The sequence below is a fragment of the Pelodiscus sinensis genome, chromosome 1 (assembly GCF_049634645.1).
Source record: "Pelodiscus sinensis isolate JC-2024 chromosome 1, ASM4963464v1, whole genome shotgun sequence".
NCBI classification, from domain to species: Eukaryota; Metazoa; Chordata; order Testudines; family Trionychidae; genus Pelodiscus; species Pelodiscus sinensis.
In genome coordinates this window covers 1,467,426-1,487,594 of record NC_134711.1, presented here as the reverse complement: position 1 = coordinate 1,487,594, position 20,169 = coordinate 1,467,426, and the positions used below count along the sequence as shown (strand labels likewise).

Sequence of the window (20,169 nt, the reverse complement as noted above, 5' to 3'; positions counted from 1 at the left end):
TTGATTAGGATCGCATCCCAACGCCGTATACCGGATTTGTGCAGAGGAGGTAGCAGTGTACACAAAACGCCTAACAATACATAGAAGCATGCAGCAAGCAATTACAACAAGTAAAATGGTTAATATAGTATTTACAATAGAGTGAAGGAATGAAGTTAACCAAAGTCCTAGGTGTTGGGCTAGCCAATCTAGCCATGAGGCTTTTTCGTTCTCAGTTACAGCGTGTATTATTTTAACAGCGCCCTTTATAGAAAATGCATCTTGTTTAATTTGTAAGCAGCAAGATTGGTTAATTATCGCACATACTCCCCCCTGCTGGGCTAAAACTGCATCTAAGGCTATTCACTAATGCCTTCTCCAGCTCAGCTACTCCAAGCCAGGGCAGAAATGTGCGGGTGAACTGGTGAAAAATCTGTAGGGCGTTCTATAAGGGGGTACAGGGGGAATCTTCTTGGCATCCGGTGCAGGAAACTTCCAAGGTTAGTGAGACCAGGAGCCATAATGTGGGGGTGTACAGTGAGCCCCCTAGTGAGCAGCGCCCTATTTAATTCAGTGGCAGATACTTGTAGGCTTTCTGCCTGCAAATGAAAAAGAGTCCTGGCTCTTCCTTTAGAATAGGGGAGTAGGGTCCCTTATACCACCCTTTTCCAGTGTGTCCTTTCTTTGGGGTATGGTGGGTAGCACAGTAACTATCATTAGCGGCTGTGCAATGCAAGGCAAGCAGCAAGTCGTGTAGGACCTGATCCGCTGCAAAAAGCTCTGCCCTAGCACACAGGTTTGGGAGTAGGGTGTTACTGGTTACCAGTGTGGGGTTGTATATTTGACCGGTGTTAGGAATAATGAATAATGACTGATTGTACCAGGCTTTTCCTTCCGGTTATTGGCTGAAGTTTAGGGGAATAATGGTGACATTGCTAGATAGTGGTGTGCCACCTTGGGAGATGTTATATCCCCAGCACCTTAAGGGTTTTTGGTGGGTTGCACTGGGATAGACATCCCAGACTTTTAATATCTCATTAAAACTTACAATGTGGGTACACTGCTGATCCCCTAAGTACCCGAGGTGGGGTCTGGTACCATTTTTGTTCTCAAAGCAGATGGGGTATGCTTCCCTGGAGGTTCCTGTGATATACTCCAGAGGTTGACCCCATAGTGTAGGTTGCCGTTGTCCACGCCACCCCCAAGTTCCTTTCCCAGAGCCATTCCGAAGATCCAGGTGGTCGGAGTCGCTGTCGTTGAACCAGGCTGGTCCCCATCTCAGGATGTCGCTCTTGTTCCACTAGCTGTTCAAGTTTAGAGGAACAAATTAAATCCCTAGTCCTGTGGAAAGGGTGCCTGGGATCGGCGGAGGCTGCTGTGGCCACAAGGAACGTTACAACAAGTCCAAACATCATGCTGTCGCTCGGATCGGGGTCTGTCACACAGCCAAGTTTGATTCTAAAAGAAAGCACAAAGTCAACCGGTCTTGGATACATTCCAAGCCTTAGTTATAGTTATTGGCATCCTTACAGAACTTGAGGTGGTCCACTTCCCTTTTCCTTTATAAGTTTGGAGAACGTGTGTCTGTGTTCCAAGGCTGGGGTGTTTAATTACAACGGTGTTCCCAGGAGCATATTTGGGAGCCATTATCTGATTGTATTACTTGGGATGTTGGGACGAGTGCTGTTGAGTGGTTTAGTCCTGTGACGGTTGACAGCTCAGTTGCTAATCTGGGTACTGAGGGACATGCATTTCTACCTCTCCACTTCTGCAGCAGAGGCTTTTACATTTTTGCAGTTTCATATTTGCATTCTTATATTCAGTCACTTTGAGGAACACCTCATTACAGGTTTTCCATAGAAGCCAAACTACAGCTGTTTCCCTCCTCATTGGAGCCAAGGGTTAACATATCCACAAGTAGTTAGCCAATTGGTCTTCTAGGTCTGAAATTGTATGGACAGCAGCTAACACTTGATCAGACCAAGGGCTATGCCCGAACCTTTGCAAGATTTTGTTCAAAAGGGGTAACATCTTTTACAAATGCCAATGTCTCAGTCTTCTCTCTGGGAGCCTTCTTAAAAGACTGATTACATTTAAACATTTTCTAGTATTCCCAACCTCCTATTGGGACTAAAATAGCAATACCAATACCTCCTTTTTTTCTTTCTTTCAGGGGATAAGGCAACACGCCACATTTATTGAACATACATAGATCAATCAATACTTATTATATGCATATGATACATACATTACACTCATGTACTCTTACACACCCACAAGCACACTCCATCTTGTTGTTACCAAAGGTTGCTCCCCCTTTTGTATCTGTTCTCACATTTAGCATTGTGCAAACATAAATCCTTTTAGATTTTCATTGTTATGTTTGACTCCTTTTTCCCATCTTTCTTTCTGGAGGGCTACAATTTGAACTTTCTAATCTCAGGTAGTTTGCTGATCAAACTTAGCTATTACCTGCAAAGCTTCTTTGTGCTGCCAGCTAGGGCATTTGCACCACAAAGGAAATGACAACCTGTTGTGGCTCCTGGAGCCTCCACAGCATTTTAATTTGTTTGCAGTTTTTACCCCTTCTACAATATACAAGGCATGTCACAGGAAAATGTGCAATCTTTGTTTACAACACTACTTAGCCACATTCAGCTTTGCATAGGGTGTAACACTTTCTTTATGCTTACAGTTTTCCTGTACTTTCATTAAACAACTTGGACTGAAATGGTCTTACTTGAAAATAAACCAAACCAATTTGTTTTAAACCTACAAACAAGATTACTGGACCTTGAAAACCTCATTTATTTACACTATATATATTGTGACGCCCCCAGGCCGTCCCGCGGCGTTAGTCCCGAGGGCTCTCCACTGTCCTACAGTTCCGAGTTCCCCGACGTCGCCTATTCACGCGTTTGTCTTCATTTTCCCGCTCCCTAACAAGGCGGGAGGGGAAGGGGGGCTCGGGCCCGCCCACTCTCACGGGCCCCAGCCCAGGGCCCTAAGGGTTCTGGTCCAGTGGTCCCGAACCCGGCTGACGGGGTGCAAACCCTTAACTTGTCAGCCCACCAGTCATTCCTGACTCTGCCCTGGGCTGCTTCCTTCCCCTCCGGCTCTCGTACTCACCGACACGCCGCTGTCCGGTCCACCCGCTCACCGGGCTTAGTGCTGCTGCCGCTGAGTCTCTTCTCCCGTCTGCGGGGCGCTCCGCTCGGCTCCCTCGCTCTCGCCCCCTTTCCTGGGCACCGCGGAGCCATTTTAAAGTTTGCGCCGGGGTCGCGGCCTCGGCGTCCTGCGGCGGTCCCGCCCCTCGCACCGGGGAGTCCTCCCGTTGCCGGGGCGATGGGGTCCTGGTCTCCGGGGCGCCCAGATGACGTCATCCGGGGTGCCTAAGGCCGACGCGCTCCGCGTTGCCGCCGAACACCGCGGGCAGCGGCGCGCGGCCTCCCGTTGTACAGCGCGGCAGGGACGGGGCTCTCCGCCGCGAGCGGGGCTGCCCCGTCACAATATATATGTATATTTACACACAGATACACATACATTCTCTCTGAACCTTTCTTACACTATTTCTACATAGCTGTACAACAATTACATTCCCTTTTTATTCATTGGGGTAGTTAAGTTCCAATAGAATCCCCTCCCTTTAGAGTTTTAGAGTTCTTTTAGCAGTCTCTATAATCAAATGTACGGATTTGAGTCAAATTTGCCTGGATTATTTACAGATATTCCTTTGGAAAAAGGGCCCATTTTTCCTTCAGAATGGCTGCAAAGAATCCACAATTTTCTTTCTACAACATTTTAGCATTTACACAACTGCTCACTTCTCTCCATTCTCTGTAGAGTTAAATTCTCTGTGGGTTTTTCTTTTCTTAAAACAATTTCTTATCTCTAAAAATAAAAAAAAAAACTGGCCGGCTATGTCTACACTGGCATGATTTTCCGAAAATGCTTTTAACGGAAAAGTATTCCGTTAAAAGCATTTTCGGAAAAGCGCGTCTAGATTGGCAGGATGCTTTTCTGCAAAAGCACTTCTTGCGGAAAAGTGTCTGTGGCTAATCTAGACGCGGTTTTCCACAAAAAAGCCCCGATCGCCATTTTCGCGATCGGGGCTTTTTTGCAGAGAACAGTACTGTGATGTCTACACTGGCCCTTTTGCGCAAAAGTCTTTTGGAAAAAGACTTTTGCCCAAACGGGAGCAGCATAGTATTTCTGGAAAAGCACTGACAATCTTACATGAGATCGTCAGTGCTTTTGCGGAAATTCAAGCGGCCAGTGTAGACAGTGGCAAGTTTTTCCGCAAAAGCAGATGATTTTGCAGAAAAACTTGCCAGTCTAAACACAGCTGCCTTGTTTCAGATATTACTCTTGTAAGTATTGTTTTAAGGATTTAGATTTCCAGTACATGTACTTGCTGCCTTTTTCTCAGTTCTACCACAAGGCCTTCAATCTATCTGTTACCTGCCTGCTTGTCTGGGCCTGATCCTGTGTTCCTTGCTAAATGGAACGTGGCTCTTTTCCACAGACTCAGGCTTTGTCCCATTCTTTAACTTGCAGGCAGTTCTATACTTACAGAACCGCACCCACGACTCCTCAGGATTTCCCCAATCCTTTTCTAACATTTCTCTATCACATTTTGGGTTGCCCCAACCTTCCTGGGCAAAATTCTTTTCTACTTTACTGAAATCAGTATTTACCATGACTAGCTTCATGTTGCTGTATTTAAACCTATAACACAATCCTGCCGACTACACCAGTTCTGTCAACCGACAGTCAGGGCAGTGTGTGTGTGTGTTACACCCAAGTCTTCAATTGCTGAGACGCAAGATTCCGTTATAGTGGGCAGCCTAGGAGGCTGAAGGGTGCCCTGAAAAAAAGACTTAACATCTGTGCCTTTACCGCTAGGACCAGGGTCCCGTCACGAAGGGCAGCCAACAGGCTGACATTCGCCTCGGAATTTATAGGAAGAGCTTATTACATCTCAGATTTCAGCTGCTAGGATACAGGATCCCTTTGCAGTGGGCAGTCTAGGGAAGACTGAGAGATGCCCCAACGGATCTGTCACCTGGGAGTGACACGATCCAAAAAGCCCAAGCTCTTCCTATACATGTCCCTTATGACCGGCTGGAGTTCTTTTAAACTGTGCTTGGTTCTGTTACAGCAACTGAAGGAGTCAGGTCACAGCTTAAACAGTTACTATTTTATTGTTACAGGGTAAACTTAGCTGTTAAATGCTACTCGTGTGTTACAGATAACACAGCCACTACAAAGGACAGGACAGAAATTACACTAATAAGTCACTTACAGGTACCATGAAACCCTTTTGGTTCTCTGAACTCTTATTAAATGCATGCAAAATAGACACCTAGCAGGTATATATTCTCACCCCTGCGTTCCAGACTTGGCGTGTCCAGCGTCTTTCTCTCAATCCCTCAGGAAGGAGTAGGGCAAGGTTGGGTGTCCCACAGACCTCAGGAGACAATCAATACCTGCCAGCAGGTGTAGATGATTGGAGCTCAAATGGGGTGGGCTACTAAACCCCTCTTTATACCCGTTGGATCACATAGGCTTCTTCCTGGTCTCAAGTCGCCAATCGGGAAAAATGGCTTTGAACGCCAGGTTTCCCAGGAAGGGTGCAAAGCATAATTCACACCTGGGAAAATGCAGACAATGGGCACCTCTGGTATGTGATGGGGAAAGATTCCTCTCCTGGGACAGTGCGGGCCTGTCAATAACTGGTACTAGCCAGCAGGGCGACGGGAGGCCCCGGGTCGTCAGCTAGCCCATTTACTGTCTGGTTTCTGTTTATGGTAGGGTCAGGGACAGGCAGCACACCTGCTTTCCCAGGGCATCAAAGGCTGACTGCCTTTCTCTTGCTCTCGAGGGGGGAGGGGAACAAGATGGGGTTCATGTCTGGCTACAGATGTCTCAATTGAGGGCCACATCAGTGAGAGCTGGGAGTTATGGGAGGAAGTTTTTTTGCTGATTGTTCCCTGGGTCAATGGCCCTCAACCCATAACAGGTTCCCCATCCCTGCCATAAAAGAAGAAACCATTGAAACCTTTTGCACTGGACATAAAGAGCAAAAATGAAATTTGATAAACTAACATGAGAGTTAACATGCGTAATCTGTTTAATCATTTAAATTAAACCTTTCTCCCCAGCTGCAGCACCAGCAGAATGGCTTTGGTGTCTTTATGTAATTAATGGTGAGTTTCCATTAGCAACCGGTAGTCCGCGGAAAGGTTTGCATTGACCCAGGTGATCCACAGGATGCATGGCGGAGAGAGCTGCCCCCCAGGAGAGCGGCATGGGCCAGGGCAGGAGGGTTAAATCTTGGCACGCCACTTCGGAAAGGTTGCCAACCCGTGATCTAGGTGATACTTGGTCCTGCCATGAGGGCAGGGGACTGGACCGGAGGATCTCTCAAATTCCCTTCCAGTCCTAGTATTCTATCGGTATGTCTACACTACCCTCCTAATTCGAACTAGGAGGGTAATGTAGGCATACCGCACTTGCAAATGAAGCCCAGGATTTGAATTTCCCAGGCTTCATTTGCATAAAGCCGGCCGGCGCCATTTTTAAATGCCGGCAGTTCGAACCCCGTGCCACACGGCTACACGCGGCACGGAGTAGCTAGTTCGGATTAGGCTTCCTAATCCGAACTAGCTGTACTCCTCGTGGATGGTTTAATCCAGTGGCTACACAGGAGGATGGACAGAGGCACCACTGTGCTGCTGTACAGTCTGTGAGGTAGATACAGTTTTGGTACTTCTTATCAGTTCATCCCAAGTGCAGGAGGAAACAGCAAAATTAAACAACAAAACAAACAGGCCAGTGCTCCAGAGAAACAAGTTGCCAGTTTAAGCTGCAGAATCAGGAATTTACCACAGAAGAGGAGAAAGTCTCGTGCCATGTGCTGTAGCACCGTGTTTCTTAAACTATTTAAGACCAAGAAACACCAAACAATTTTTTTTTGAGGAACACCAAGGATTTTTTGTTGAGCAAAAAGAAAGGGGCGGGGCTTGTTGGGGGAAAAAGGTCATGGGAAAATTATCGAGGGGAAAAAAAGGTGCCCCTTTAAGGGGGCCATTTTGAATTCTGTTGTTCTCCATGACTCACCTCCAACTACCTCGCAGCACTCGGCTGTGCCCTGGAACACAGTTTCAGGAACACTGCTGTAGCAGGACAAAAGCCTGAGATGTAAGCCCTTGCATCAGTGTCTTGGTATGAGGCCTGAGACGTGGCCAATGTAGAACTCTAAGCTTTGCTGATGTAAAGCACAGACGGGCTATGAGCGAGAGGCAGGACTAGTTCACAGAATCTGGCAAGAATCAAAACATCATAGACTCCTAGAACTGGAAGGGACCTTGAGAGATCATCGAGTCCAGTCCTCTGCCCTCACGGCATGGCCAAGCACCATCTAGACCATGGGTTCCCAAACTGGGGGGGCGTGAAGAAATTCCAGGGGGGGCACGAGGCAACCCAGCCCCTCCTCCATCAAGTTTTGCTGCCATGGTCAGTTCCTTTTTTTTTTTTTTTGCTCAACAAGTTTTGCTGTTGGGGGGAAGGGGCGTGATCTAGAGATGTCTAACCTGCTCTTAAATATCCCCACCCAGCGGTAGAGATTCCACAATCCCAGGGACCAGATCCAGATCCAGGTCCATACCTCACCCCTGCTCTAGGCTAGCATCTAAATCATTGATGAAGATACTGAACAGAACCGGTCCCAAAACTGACCCCTACAGACCCCACGCTTTAGTCCTGCCTGACATTACTGTGAACCATTGAGAACTTTTCATTCACCTTATAACAGCCCCATCTAGGGTGCATTTCCCTAGTTTATTAATAAGAAGGCCACGGGAGTCCATTCCAAATGCCTTACTAAAGTCTATACCATATCTACCACTTCCCCCTTCTCCACACAGCTTGTTATCTTATCCAAGAGAGATACCAGGTTGCTTTCACAGATTTTTTTATAACTCCATGTTGACCATTACTTATCACCTTGTTATCTTCTAGATGTTTGCAAATGGTTTCCTTTGTTATTAGCTCCATTATCTTCCTGGAACTGACATTAAGCTGACTTATCTGTAGTTTTTTGAGTTGTCCTTATCTCTCTATTATAGATGGGCAACGATATTTGCCTTTAGAGACTAACTAATTTATTTGGGCGTAAGCTTTTGTGGGAAAACCCACTTTGTCAGTTGTATGGGGTACAAATCACAGAGGAGGGATATATATTTATGTGTTCTAGCATATCAGGAGTAAGGAGTTACTTATCGAGTGTAGGACCAGTGTTCACAGGGGCAGTTCAGTAAGGGTGGATGTGGCTCACTCCCAGCAGTTGAAGGGGAGGTGTGAATACCAAGAGAAGGAAAAATTCAATTTTTAAAGTAATTTTAACTTCTTTTCCTATTTTACCTTCTGAACCGATTTCATTTTCACCAGCATTCCCAATGCGAGGGGAACCGTCACCACCAACTTTGATAAAAACTGAAACAAAGACGTCATTAAGCACCTCTGCCATTTCCACATTCCCTTGTATTATTTCTCCCTCTTCACTGAGTAATGGTTCTACCCTGTCCTTGGTCTTCCTCTTGCTTCTAACATATTTGGATGACATTTTCTTCTTGCCCTTTATGTCTCTAGCCAATTGGAGCTCGTGTTGTGTCTTGACCTTTCTAATTTTGCCCCTACGTATTTATGTTATTTAGAACGTAAGAACATAAGAACGGCCCTACTGGGTCAGACCAAAGGTCTATCCAGGCCAGTATTCTGGCTGCTGACAGTGGCCAATGCTGGGTGTCCCAGAGGGAATTAATCAAACAGGTAATGATCAAGTGATCTCTCTCCTGCCATCCATCTCCGCCCTCTGACAAACAGAAGCTGGGGAAACCATTCCTTACCAGACTGGCTAATGGCCATTTGTGGACTTAACCTCCAAGAATATATCTAGTTCTCTTTTAAACCCTGTTATCGTCCTAGCCTTCACAGCCTCCTCAGGCAAGGAGTTCCACCTGTTCCACCTCATTGCAGGAGGAGTAACAGTTAATCCGAACTAAGGCCTAAATTCAGATTAACTTCTGACTGCCGTGTGTAGCCGCAGGCAGTCAGTTCGAACTAAGGAGATTAAAAATGGCGGCGCCCGGGAACATGCAAATGAAGCCCAGGATATTTAAATCCCGGGCTTCGTTTGCAAGATCGAATGCCTACGTTAGCCTCCCTAGTTCCAACCAGAGGGCTAGTGTAGACATACCCTGCGGGATGATCTAGATGGTGCTGGATCCTACCGTGAGGGCAGGGGACTGGACTCGATGACTATCGAGGTCTCTTCCAGTTCTAGTGTCTAGATTCTAAGACTGCAAATGAATGCCTTGTTTCCCTGGTTGTCACCCACCTCTTCTTCCCCTATTAGTTCCTCCCTGTTTGTGAGCAGCTGGTCAAGCTGCGCACGGCCCCTGGTCGGATCCTTCAGCACTTGTACCAAGACGTTATCCCCAACATTCTCCAAAAGCTTCCTGGATTGTCTGTGTCCTGGTCTATTGGTCTCCCAACAGATGTCAGGGGGATTAAAGTCCTCCATGGGATCCAGGGCCTGTGAAGTTTCTTAGTTGTCCGAAGAAAGCCTCATCTACCTCATCCACCTGATTCGGCGGCCTGTAGCAGACACCGACCACAACATCACTGCTGTTGGTTGCACCTCTAAACTTAACCCATCGACTCTCCACGGGCTTTTCTCCCTCTATATACTGGAGCTCTGAGCAATCATAGTGCTCTCTACACTAGCCCCCTATTTTGGAATAGGGAGGCTAACGTAGGCATTCGGAATTGCAAATCAAGCCCGGGATTTAAATCGAACTACCTGTTAAACCACATTCCAGGAGGAATAACAGGTAGTTCGGAATAGGGCTTTCATTCGAAATACCGGGTCCCTGCAGCGTGTAGACGCGAGCAGTTAGTCCAGACTTGTAAATTTCAAAAATGGCGACCGGATGGGATCTTGCAAATCAAGCACGGGATATTTAAATCCTGGGCTTGATTTGCAATTCTGAATGCCTAAATTAGCCTCCTTATTCCGAAATAGGTGTCTAGTGTAGACATACCCTTACATACAGTGCAACTCCTCCTCCTTTTCTCCCTGGCTGTTCTTCCTGAACAGTTTATACCCTTCCATGTCAGCGCTCCAGGCATGCGAGTCATCCCACCAAGTCTCTATTATCCCAATTAAATCATAGTTCTTGGACTGGGCCAGGGCCTCCAGTTCTTCCTGTTTGTTATCCAAACTTCTTGCATTGGTGTGCAACCACCTCAGATAACCAGTTGATCACCCTACCCTCTCCATTCAAATCAGGGCTCCTCCTTTGTTGCTCGTTCCTCTTTGCGTTTCTTCCCAATATCCGACGTTTCCATTCACCTCAGGGTTTTGGTCACTGCCCCCACAACGAACGTATCCCCACTCTCACCCCACAGTCATTCACTGGTAAACCACGCGATGATTAAACCCCTCAGGATTTTGGGCACTACAGGGATCCCTAGCTTGGGTACAAGAAGCGTTGTTGGAGAGAGAATGGGGAAGGCAAAACAACCCCCCCCCCCCCGAAGAAGAATGTGTGAAAGAGAAAGAAAGAGAGAGAGAAGCAACCAGCTTCCCACTGAAATTATTTATTTCTGGGTCATGAATATAGATATATGGGGAGCCAAACACACAAAACTGTGACTATCTTAAATCTAACAGTTACAAGATTAAATCTAAATTTACAAATGTTAGGGTAGCTAACCATATAGCAGTTTACATAGGGCAGGGTCAGGAGGCTATGCTTGTGGGGGAGGGGAAGAGAGAGAGAGAGAGAGAGAGAGACCTCACCATACCGTGGAGTTTGCACTGAGCGGGGTTCCCAGATGGTGATGGGAGCTGGGGGTCCAGAGGGCAGGAGACAAGCAGAGCAGAGCCCCCAGCACAATCAGACAGGAGATGAAAAGCTCTCAATGGAACTGATGCAGTTTAAATCCAGGTATCAGAACAGTTGTTCTTGGGGCAAGGGTAGGAATTTTTATAGGGACAGGACAATAGTGCGAAGAGACATTGGATTTGTTTCTGGGTAAATAGAGGTGTGACAATAGACTGATCACCCCTGGCTATGGGAGATGTTCCTTGAAGGAGCTCACAATGCAACTAGGCAGTTTCAGTATTTGGATGTCAATAGGATCCATGACTAGAACTGGTCTGATAATGACTAATTTGGGGGTGAACAGGCCTGGGTTCATTAGCATCTGGAGCAGAGATTTCCCATCATGCCATGCTTCTCTGCTTTCGATATTCCAGGGTATGTCTACACTAGCCCCCTAGTTTGAATGAGGATGGCTAATGTAGGCATACGAAATTGCAAATGATGCCTGGGATTTAAATATCCCCGGCTTCATTTGCATGTGCCCGGGTGGGCGCCATTTTTTAATCCCCTTAGTTTGAACTGACTGCCCGTGGCTACTTGCGGCAGTCAGAAGTTAATCTGAACTAAGTCCTTAGTTCGGATTAACTGTTACTCCTTCTGCAATGAGGTGTGTACTAAGTTGAGGGTCAGTAACATGGAGTCAGCAGGCCTAAATAGAGGCCTGTAATATGAAAACAGCAACAGGCCTGCAATCTAGTGAGCAAGACTTTGGTTCAGTAACACCGGAGCCAAGAAAGAGGCCCTATTGATAACTGTGTGATTGTGGAAGTTAGGTCGAGAATGGAAGGACACAGGGAGGCACTGGGTACAGACTGTGAGCCAAAGGGGAGTAACAAACATCTTAATAAGAAATGTCTTGGTACAAAGACTCCCTAAAAACTGATGCACATACCGACCTAGGTTCAGGCCCGGGTCGAGATTGACAGCTTGAAGGATAGTAAGTAAGCCCCCCTTCCATAAGGTGAGGGGTGGTAACTAGGCAACAGAGGGTGGTAACCTGGTACGTAAAGAAGTGATGTAAGTTGTTTGTACCTGTCTATAAAAGGACACTGTGGAGGATGCTCTCCGGCCGACATGGGGGGGGGGGGGGCGCACTAGGCACCTGAACGGCAGGTCCCTAAACTTCTGATATACGGCAGTAGGCCTGCCCGGTATTGGTACCTTGTCAACGCGGGCCATAGTGCCCAGTGGTGTAACATTGTATGACCTCTGATACCAACTGGTAGAGCTTCGCATTTGACAATAAACCTGCTCGGTTGATTTCAAACCTTGTCTGCATCTGTCGTTTCCGGGGCCTCTCAGAGATCTCCTGTGTTGACCCAAGTGCATGGGGTCTAACACTCTAGATAAAGGGAGTACCAATCGTTACGCACACAGCTGAAAGTTTATCATCACCGACGGAGTAGAGGTCCTGTCAGGAGCGTGCCAGGATGACCCTGACGAGACGATGCTAACACATACAGTCCAGACCACCGAAGGTACCGAGGTACAGAACACCGAAGTACGACAAACAGAACCGGTCCCAAAACTGACCCCTGCAGAACCCCACTATTTAGTCCTGCCTGACATTACTGTGAACCATTGAGAACTTTTCATTCACCTTATAAGAGCCCCATCAAGCTTGCATTTCCTTAGTTTATTAATAAGAAGGCCATGGGAGTCCATTCCAAATGCCTTACTAAAGTCTATACCACATCTACTACTTCCTCCTTCTCCACCCAGCTTGTTATATTAGCAAAGAGAGATACCAGGTTGCTTTCACAGAATTTGTTTTTTACAACTCCATGTTGACCATTACTTATCACCTTGTTATCTTCTAGATGTTTGCAAATGGTTTCCTTTGTTATTAGCTCCATTATCTTCCTGGAATTGACATTAAGCTGACTAATCTGTAGTTTCTTGAGTTGTCCATATTTCACTTTTTATAGATGGGCAACTAGATTTGCCTTTAGAGACTAACTAATTTATTTGGGCGTAAGCTTTTGTGGGAAAACCCACTTTGTCAGTTGTATGGGGTACAAATCACAGAGGAGGGATATATATTTATATGTACTAGCATATCAGGAGTAAGGAGTTACTTATCGAGTGTAGGACCAGTGTTCACAAGGGCAGTTCAGTAAGGGTGGATGTGGCTCACTCCCAGCAGTTGAAGGGGAGGTGTGAATACCAAGAGAGGGAAAAATTCAATTTTTAAAGTAATTTTAACTTCTTTTCCTATTTTACCTTCTGAACCGATTTCATTTTCACCAGCATTCCCGATGCGAGGCGAACCATCACCACCAACTTTGATAAAAACTGAAACAAAGACGTTATTAATCACCTCTGCCATTTCCACATTTCCTTGTGTTTTTTCTCCCTCTTCCTTGAGTAATGGTTCTACCCTGTCCTTGGTCTTCCTCTTGCTTCTAACATATTTATGTGACATTTTCTTCTTGCCCTTTATGTCTCCAGCGAATTGGAGCTCGTGTTGTGTCTTGACTTTTCTAATTTTGCCCCTATGTATTTATGTTATTTGTTTTCATCCTTCATAACTTGATCTAATTTCCCCTTTTTGTGGCACTCCTTTTGGATTTTTTAAATCATTTGAGACCTCCTGGTTAAACCAAAGTGGTTTCCTGCCGTACTTCCTATCTTTCCGTCTGCAATGGAATAGTTTGCTCGTCTGCCCTTAATAATGTCCCTTCGAAAAACTGCCAACCATCTTCAGTTGTTTGTCCTTTTTAGACTTGTTTCCCAGGGACCTTACGTACCAGCTCTCTGAGTTTACTGAAATCCACCTTCCTGAAATCCATTGTGTCTATCTTGCCGTTCTCCCTCCTACCCATCCTTAGAATCATGAACTCTAGGATTCCACGATCACTTTCACCCAAGCTGCCTTCCACTTTAAAATTCTCAACTCGTTCCTCCCTATTGGTGGAAATCAAATCTAGGACAGCTTCCTCCTCGTAGATTTCTGCAACTTCTGAAATAAAAGGTAGGGAAAGCTACGAGGGGAGGCTATTCTACAGGGCTGATGTTGCAGAAATGCACATTTCTAAGACGTGCTCTGTAGACTTTTTGGTTTTTTTGTTTCTGAATTTGTAATCAAAGGTTAAAAATATTGCTCGCATTTGCCCTGGTACCAGGCGAGTGAGCTGATGAAAATTGCCTAATAAGGAGCAGCAGTGAGTTATGTTACCCCAACGATTCCATTTACATTCATACCATATTGCTGGAGTTCTGCTTAGTACCTGGGAAGCTGGGGTGCAGGGGTGAGGGGTTGGGGCCCAGAGATCCCCAGAGGGCTGCCGCCTCCTGTCCTACCAGCCCTGTGCTTTTGGGAGCCAGGGAGTGACATTCATGGAAAGCCATCCTCCCCCCCTTCCCCTAAGCTTTCACTAGAATCAGAGAAAGCAAGGAAAAGGCCAGGGAAGACACAGCTAAACTAATTAAGGAAACACCCCAGCCTCATCTGCATTGAGGAAAGAACTCATTAGCATACAGCATGGGGATCAGCTCTTCCAAGGCAGGAACCGCAGTGAACTCTGGGATACCGAAAGCAGAGAAGCAAGGCCTGATGGGAAATCTCGGCTCCAGATGCTAATGAACCCAGGCCTGCTCACACCCCAAATAGTCATTATGGATCACTTGTTCTGCCATTCCCTCCAGATCGTCTGGCACCAACCGCTGTCAGAAGACAGGACTCCACTCGATGAACCATGGATTGACCCGGTGGCCATTCTTATGTTCCCCTGGAGGGACGATTCCACCAGCCCATAAGTCTCCCTGCTGAGGATGGATGCTGAGAGTCAGCCTACATTCCCTGCTTATTAATTCTAGCCCATCCTTCCTAATTCCTCTCCCTCGTCTGCGCATCCTCGTTGCTAATCCCTCCCTGCCCTGGGCTTCGTCCCCTTCGGATAGTTGAGGACTTGTATGTAGTGTGCAGGGAGCAGGGCAGGAGCACTAGATATGGGGAGCTCTTAGGGTATGTCTACACTACCACCCTAGTTCGAACTAGGGTGTTTAATGTAGGCATCCAGAGTTGCAAATGAAGCCCAGGATTTGAATTTCCTGGGCTTCATTTGCATAAATCTGGGCGCCACCATTTTTAAATATCCGCTAGTGCGGACTCCGTGCCGCGCGACTACACGCGGCATGGACTAGGTAGTTCGGACTAGGCTTCCTAGGCTTCCTAGTCCGAACTACTGTTACTCCTCAAAAAGAAATAACAAAATGTTTTTTAAGTACATTAGAAGCAGGAAGCCTGCTAAAAACCTGTGGGTCCCCTAAATGATCGAGATATAAAAGGAGCAATCAAGGACGATAAAGCCATTGCAGAGAAACTAAGGCTGTGTCTACACTGGCACCCCTTTCCATAAAAGACACTTTGCAATTGCAAATGCCGCGGGGGATTTAAATATCCCCAGCGGCATTTGCATTTACATGGCCGCCGCTTTTTTCCGGCTCGGGGTTATACTGGAGAAAAGCGCCAGTCTAGACGCGATTTTCTGGAAAATAAACCTTTTTCCGGAAGATCCCTTATTCCTACTTGATTAGGATCTTCCCCCTCCTCGAAAGTTGAACGCCATCTCTGCCTAGCAGTCTTGATCCAGTATGGCCATTCTTATGTTCTTATCAGATTGGCAGCTCCCTGCCGCACCAGCCTGCCCAGCCCCACCCCCTGCTCTTCCTGCCCTGCCATGGGGCTGCCCCATCCCCCTGCTCTTCCTGCCCTGCCATGGGGCTGCCCCACCCCCCTGTTCTTCCTTCCTTGCCATGGGGCTGCCCCACCCCCCTGTTCTTCCTTCCTTGCCATGGGAGATCCCTCACTGCTCCTGCCGTCTCTGCTCCACCAGGGTGGTGGTAGGAGGCTAGTGGAACACCCCAGGATGTGGGAGCAGAGCAGGGGGGCAGGTCCCCCTCTGTAGGGGATCATGGGTCAGGAGTCCCAGAAGGGGGGGCAGTTCAGTGCCCTCCAGGGAGGGTGGGGCCCACGCTCTGGGACAGGACACTAGTGTTGGGGGCCGGGCTGTGGGGTGGAGAGCCAGGCAGACCCTGTGCCAGGGCCCAGGAGTTCACATAGAGCCAAGCCTGGCCCCCAGACCAGGGACTGGCTGTCCCAAGTGCTCAGCTCGGAGGGGAGAAGGGGCTGGAGAGGCAGGAGCCCATCTGTCCGTGTGTCTGTCCGTGTGTCTGGGCGGGCGTCACAAGCCGGGTGGGAGCTGGGCCTGGGCCCAGAGATGGAACAAGCAGGGACTGTCCCAGTCAAAGCCCAGAGACCCCGAGGGGGGAGGACGGGCCCAGCGCTTTCTGGGGCAGGCCAGGGTGGGCGAAAGGCCCGACAAGAGCTGGGCCACAGGGTCGGGGTGATGGGCGAGGGCCTGGCCGGGCCCCGTGGCACAGGCTGGTGTGGGTGTGGAGTGGGGGGGAGGTAGGGGTGTAACAGGGGGGAAGGTAGGAGACGCCCCAGCCAGCATGTCGGTTGGGGTAGTTGTTGTATGAGGCCACGGTTGTTGGCATGGCGACCGGTGGTCAGCCGAGGGGGCCAGCAGGTCCTGAGGCAGGGGACGCCAAGCCAAGGGGCCCGGCCAGGCACAAGCCAGCGGCACTGCTGTGTCGGCCGGGCAGCAGGCCCCCCACGAGTCCTCAGGAGGGTCCCGAGACATAAGACAAGCCAAGAAGGAGTTTGAAGAGTCGCGAGCCAAAACCTCCGAAAGCAAAAGCAGAATATTCTGTACGTCCGTCGGAAGCAGGAGCCGGCTCGACAGCCAGCGGGGCCCTGGATGCTGGAGACGCTAAAGGAGATGATCCAGTCTTAGCAGAGAAGCTAAATGAATTCCTTGCTTCGGTCTCCACGGCTGAGGATGTCCAACCTGAGCCATTCTTGTTAGGTGACAAATCTGAGGAATTGTCCCCGGCTGAGGTGTCAGTAGAGGAGGTTTTGGACCGATCGATAAACTAACAGTAACACGACACCGGGGCCGACGGCGTCACCCAAGAGTTCTGAAAGCACCCAAATGGGAAAGGGAAGAGAACGTGGCAGCCGAGGCCTCAGCATGAATCCGTGACTAACCCGCCTGCCCTGAGCTGGGGGGGACGGTCTGACGCTCTGCACCCCACAGCAACACCCCTCGACCCCGGCCACCAGGGCAGTAGGACTGTGGTGTAATTCTGAGGTGGCTCGTGCAAACCACGTCCGGCCAGGTGTCTGGGGAAGGGGACGGTTCCCTGAGCAGGATCCTCCTGTTGGGAGGCAGGTGACGTGGCTGCCGGGGGATTTCGGCCTGTCGAAATGTGCCCGTATTTCCAGTGTGTTTTCTCTCGTGCAAAGTCTCAGAGGGGGCCTGGTAGTCTGGGAGGCATTTTCGACCCTTCGGATGCTCTTGGCAGGGCTGAGTTTCCTGTTTTGTGCTGCGGTTTGACTTTGTGTTTTTCCTTTCCTGGCCAGAGGGCCGTGGTTTGATCTTGCAAGGTATTAGTAATAGTAATAATATTATCTGAAGTGATGGCTTGCACACGTCATTGAAAAGGCTTTGAGCTGCCAGAACGGCCCCACATCTCAAAACGGGGTGGGCTCAAGTTGCTTAGCCCCCTCGATTCTCCCAGGCTGAACCCTTGAGCTGCCTGCCTCGGTTTCCCCCAACTGTTTGGCGGGTCCCAACAGGGGAATAGCCTTTCAATCAGCTAAGAGCCATCGAGGGAAGAGAGCGGGAACTTGCCCCCAAGCACTCGCATGTTTTCTTTGGGGGTCATTGAAATAAGTGTGAACACCGGTTTGGGGTGTTAATTCCTGTTTGTTTCTCTGAAGAGACGCCTTCAGTTTGAGAGTTTGAAAGTGGAGGAGAAGTGTCGCGCACACACAGTTCATTACAGTGCCTAGCCAACGGCACAGTTTTAGTTTTGAAATGAATTCTATTCCACTTAAGAATGGCCAGACTGGGTCAGACCAAGGTTCATTTAGCCCAATGTTGCGGGTCTCGCTCTATCAATGTACAGGTCTAGGTACAGGCGCTGGGATCCACAGTCGCTGGGACAGCTTCAGTGTAAATGTTGATGCAGGCCCATATATGGAGGTTGGTGGAAAGGGGAGGAATGCACCTCCCCCTCCCCATGGGGCTGATTCTGCACAGGCTGGGGCATCTCCTTCCCGATGCTCCAGCCGGCCGAGGGAAGACTGGGGCTGATCTCCCCTGCCCAGAGCAAGGCCAGGGGTGGGGCTAGGCCCTGCGTCCCCCACCTTCTCCTGCCAGCTCCATCTGCAGCTTCCCCCACACCAATGCCCTGCAGCCCGCAGTGTCAGCAGCCGCCCTCTCTGCAGGCTGCCAGCCACAGGGGCCAGTCAGTGCCGACAGAGAACAGCTCCCACTGCCAATGCCCGGCCGGCATTGAGGGGAAGGGCCCCAGCCCTCTGGGAGCTGTAGTCCCCCCCTCGACCCCTGCGTCCCCCAACACGGGGAGGGAAGCGGGGGAGGCAAAAAAGGACTCCAACTCCCAGAATGCCATGCATCTCTCCTGTGGTGCATATGTGAAGCCTTCCCAGTGGGTGGGATGGGGCAGGGTACGGACCAGGCCTGGGCAAAACCCCCTGGGCTCATGAGCGCAGCAGGGAGCCCCAGACAGAATCCTTGCCTGCCCCCCTCCTGGTGCTGCTGAGAAAAGCTGCAGTGGGGCTTTGTTTGAACCGCCGTGAGCCTTCCCATGCTGCCCCGACCCCCAGGGGTCTGGTCGGTGGGAGCTGCCTGTTATCAACTGGCACCTTGCAAAGCCTCCTACCCGTCCCCTCAGGCTTGTAGCTGCTCAAAAACCACCTGGCCCCTGGGCCAGGGCAGGCAGGGGGTCTGCTTGAGAAGGCTGCTGGCTGGGAGTCAAGTAGGTAAGGCTCCCAGCCAGAGCCTGCCTCTAGCATCCCAACCCTTTGCCCCCTACCCCACAAAACCACAAACCTCTGCCCTCTCTTACCCCCATAGCCCACCCCAGATCTTGCACCCCAATCCCCTACCCCAGGTCACAACCCAAACTCCCGCACCTCCTCCTGCACCCCAGTTCCCTGCTCCAGGTCACAACCCAAACTCCTGCACCTCCTCCTGCACCCCAGTTCCCTGCTCCAGGTCACAACCCAAATTGTCCGCTCCCAAACCCTCTGCCTCCCTCCTGCACTTCTATCTCCTCCTAGGTCCTGCACCAGGGTTCCCTCTAACATTTTCCATCCATGAGTGGAGCGGGTTTTGTCTTGTGCGCCAATACTGAGGCCTTGGGCGCTTGTTCATCCGTGCCCGCCCACCCCCGTAATAGCCAGATGATTCATTTATATAATTAAAATGTGATGGAAGGAAGAACACAAACACAGGGATCGTTAACAAGGTGCAGGACTTTCAATGTTTAGTTAATATGAAGTCAAATCAAAAGAAAACGCTGCCGAGTTGTCAGCGCGGTCGAAGATCCGCAAAGCTGCTCTGAATCTGCTCTGTCCACTCTTCCAGGGAACTCCTAGGGGGCCTAGAAGAGCCAACGGCAGCACTGCTCAGACTGTGGCAGCGGTGGCCGAAGCCCCAGGCCTGTTGGAGTCACTGAGGGGACGTCTGCACTGCGGCGCTATTTCGGGATACTTCCCGAACCCCCAGAGAGCGTATTCTGCATCTTGACAGCGCCCGGTATTGGGAAATACCCTCCGAAGTAACCGGCGCGCTATTCCGACGTCCCTGTAAGCCTTGTTCCACGAGGAGGAAGGGACGATTCGGAATAGCGCTCTATTTCGAAATGCGCTCGAAACGAGCTAGGCCATTTGCAGAGCCTCACTGGAGGGGTGTGTGGGGGGATGCGGAACAGAGGTAAGGGTTTGCAGAGCCTCACTGGAGGGGGGGGCATGGTAGCTTGGTTGCATGTGAGTCGAAAGTTGGCAACCTTAGGCAGGCTCTGGGCCACTTCAACTTCACTGCTTATTTCTGTTCTTCCATAGAAGCAACAGCAGGCCTGGTTATATTTTCCTGAGCTACACACCCCTGGGCCTGCTGTCCAGCCAAACCCTTAGGCCTGGTCTCCACTACCAAATTTTGTCAGCCAAACCTGCCTTCGGCAACAAAACAGGGGGACCATTTGCATTGCGATTCGACTGCTGTCGGGGAAATGCCCGGTTTTGGCGACAAAATACTTCCACCCTACGAGAGAATATTTTTCTTTTCCCCTCCCTTTATTGTCGACGGAGAGCCAGTGTGGCGTCCACTGTTTGTTTCATGGGGAGAATTGGTTTCTGCCAGTA

At 49.4% G+C, this 20,169-nt stretch overlaps 1 protein-coding gene across 1 annotated transcript in view; it reads right to left on the bottom strand.

Moving 5' to 3' along the window:
• The window catches only part of LOC102447747 (C-type lectin-like), a 146,141-nt gene that overhangs the window by 105,592 nt on the left and 20,380 nt on the right, over positions 1 to 20,169 (bottom strand). The window lies entirely within an intron of this gene.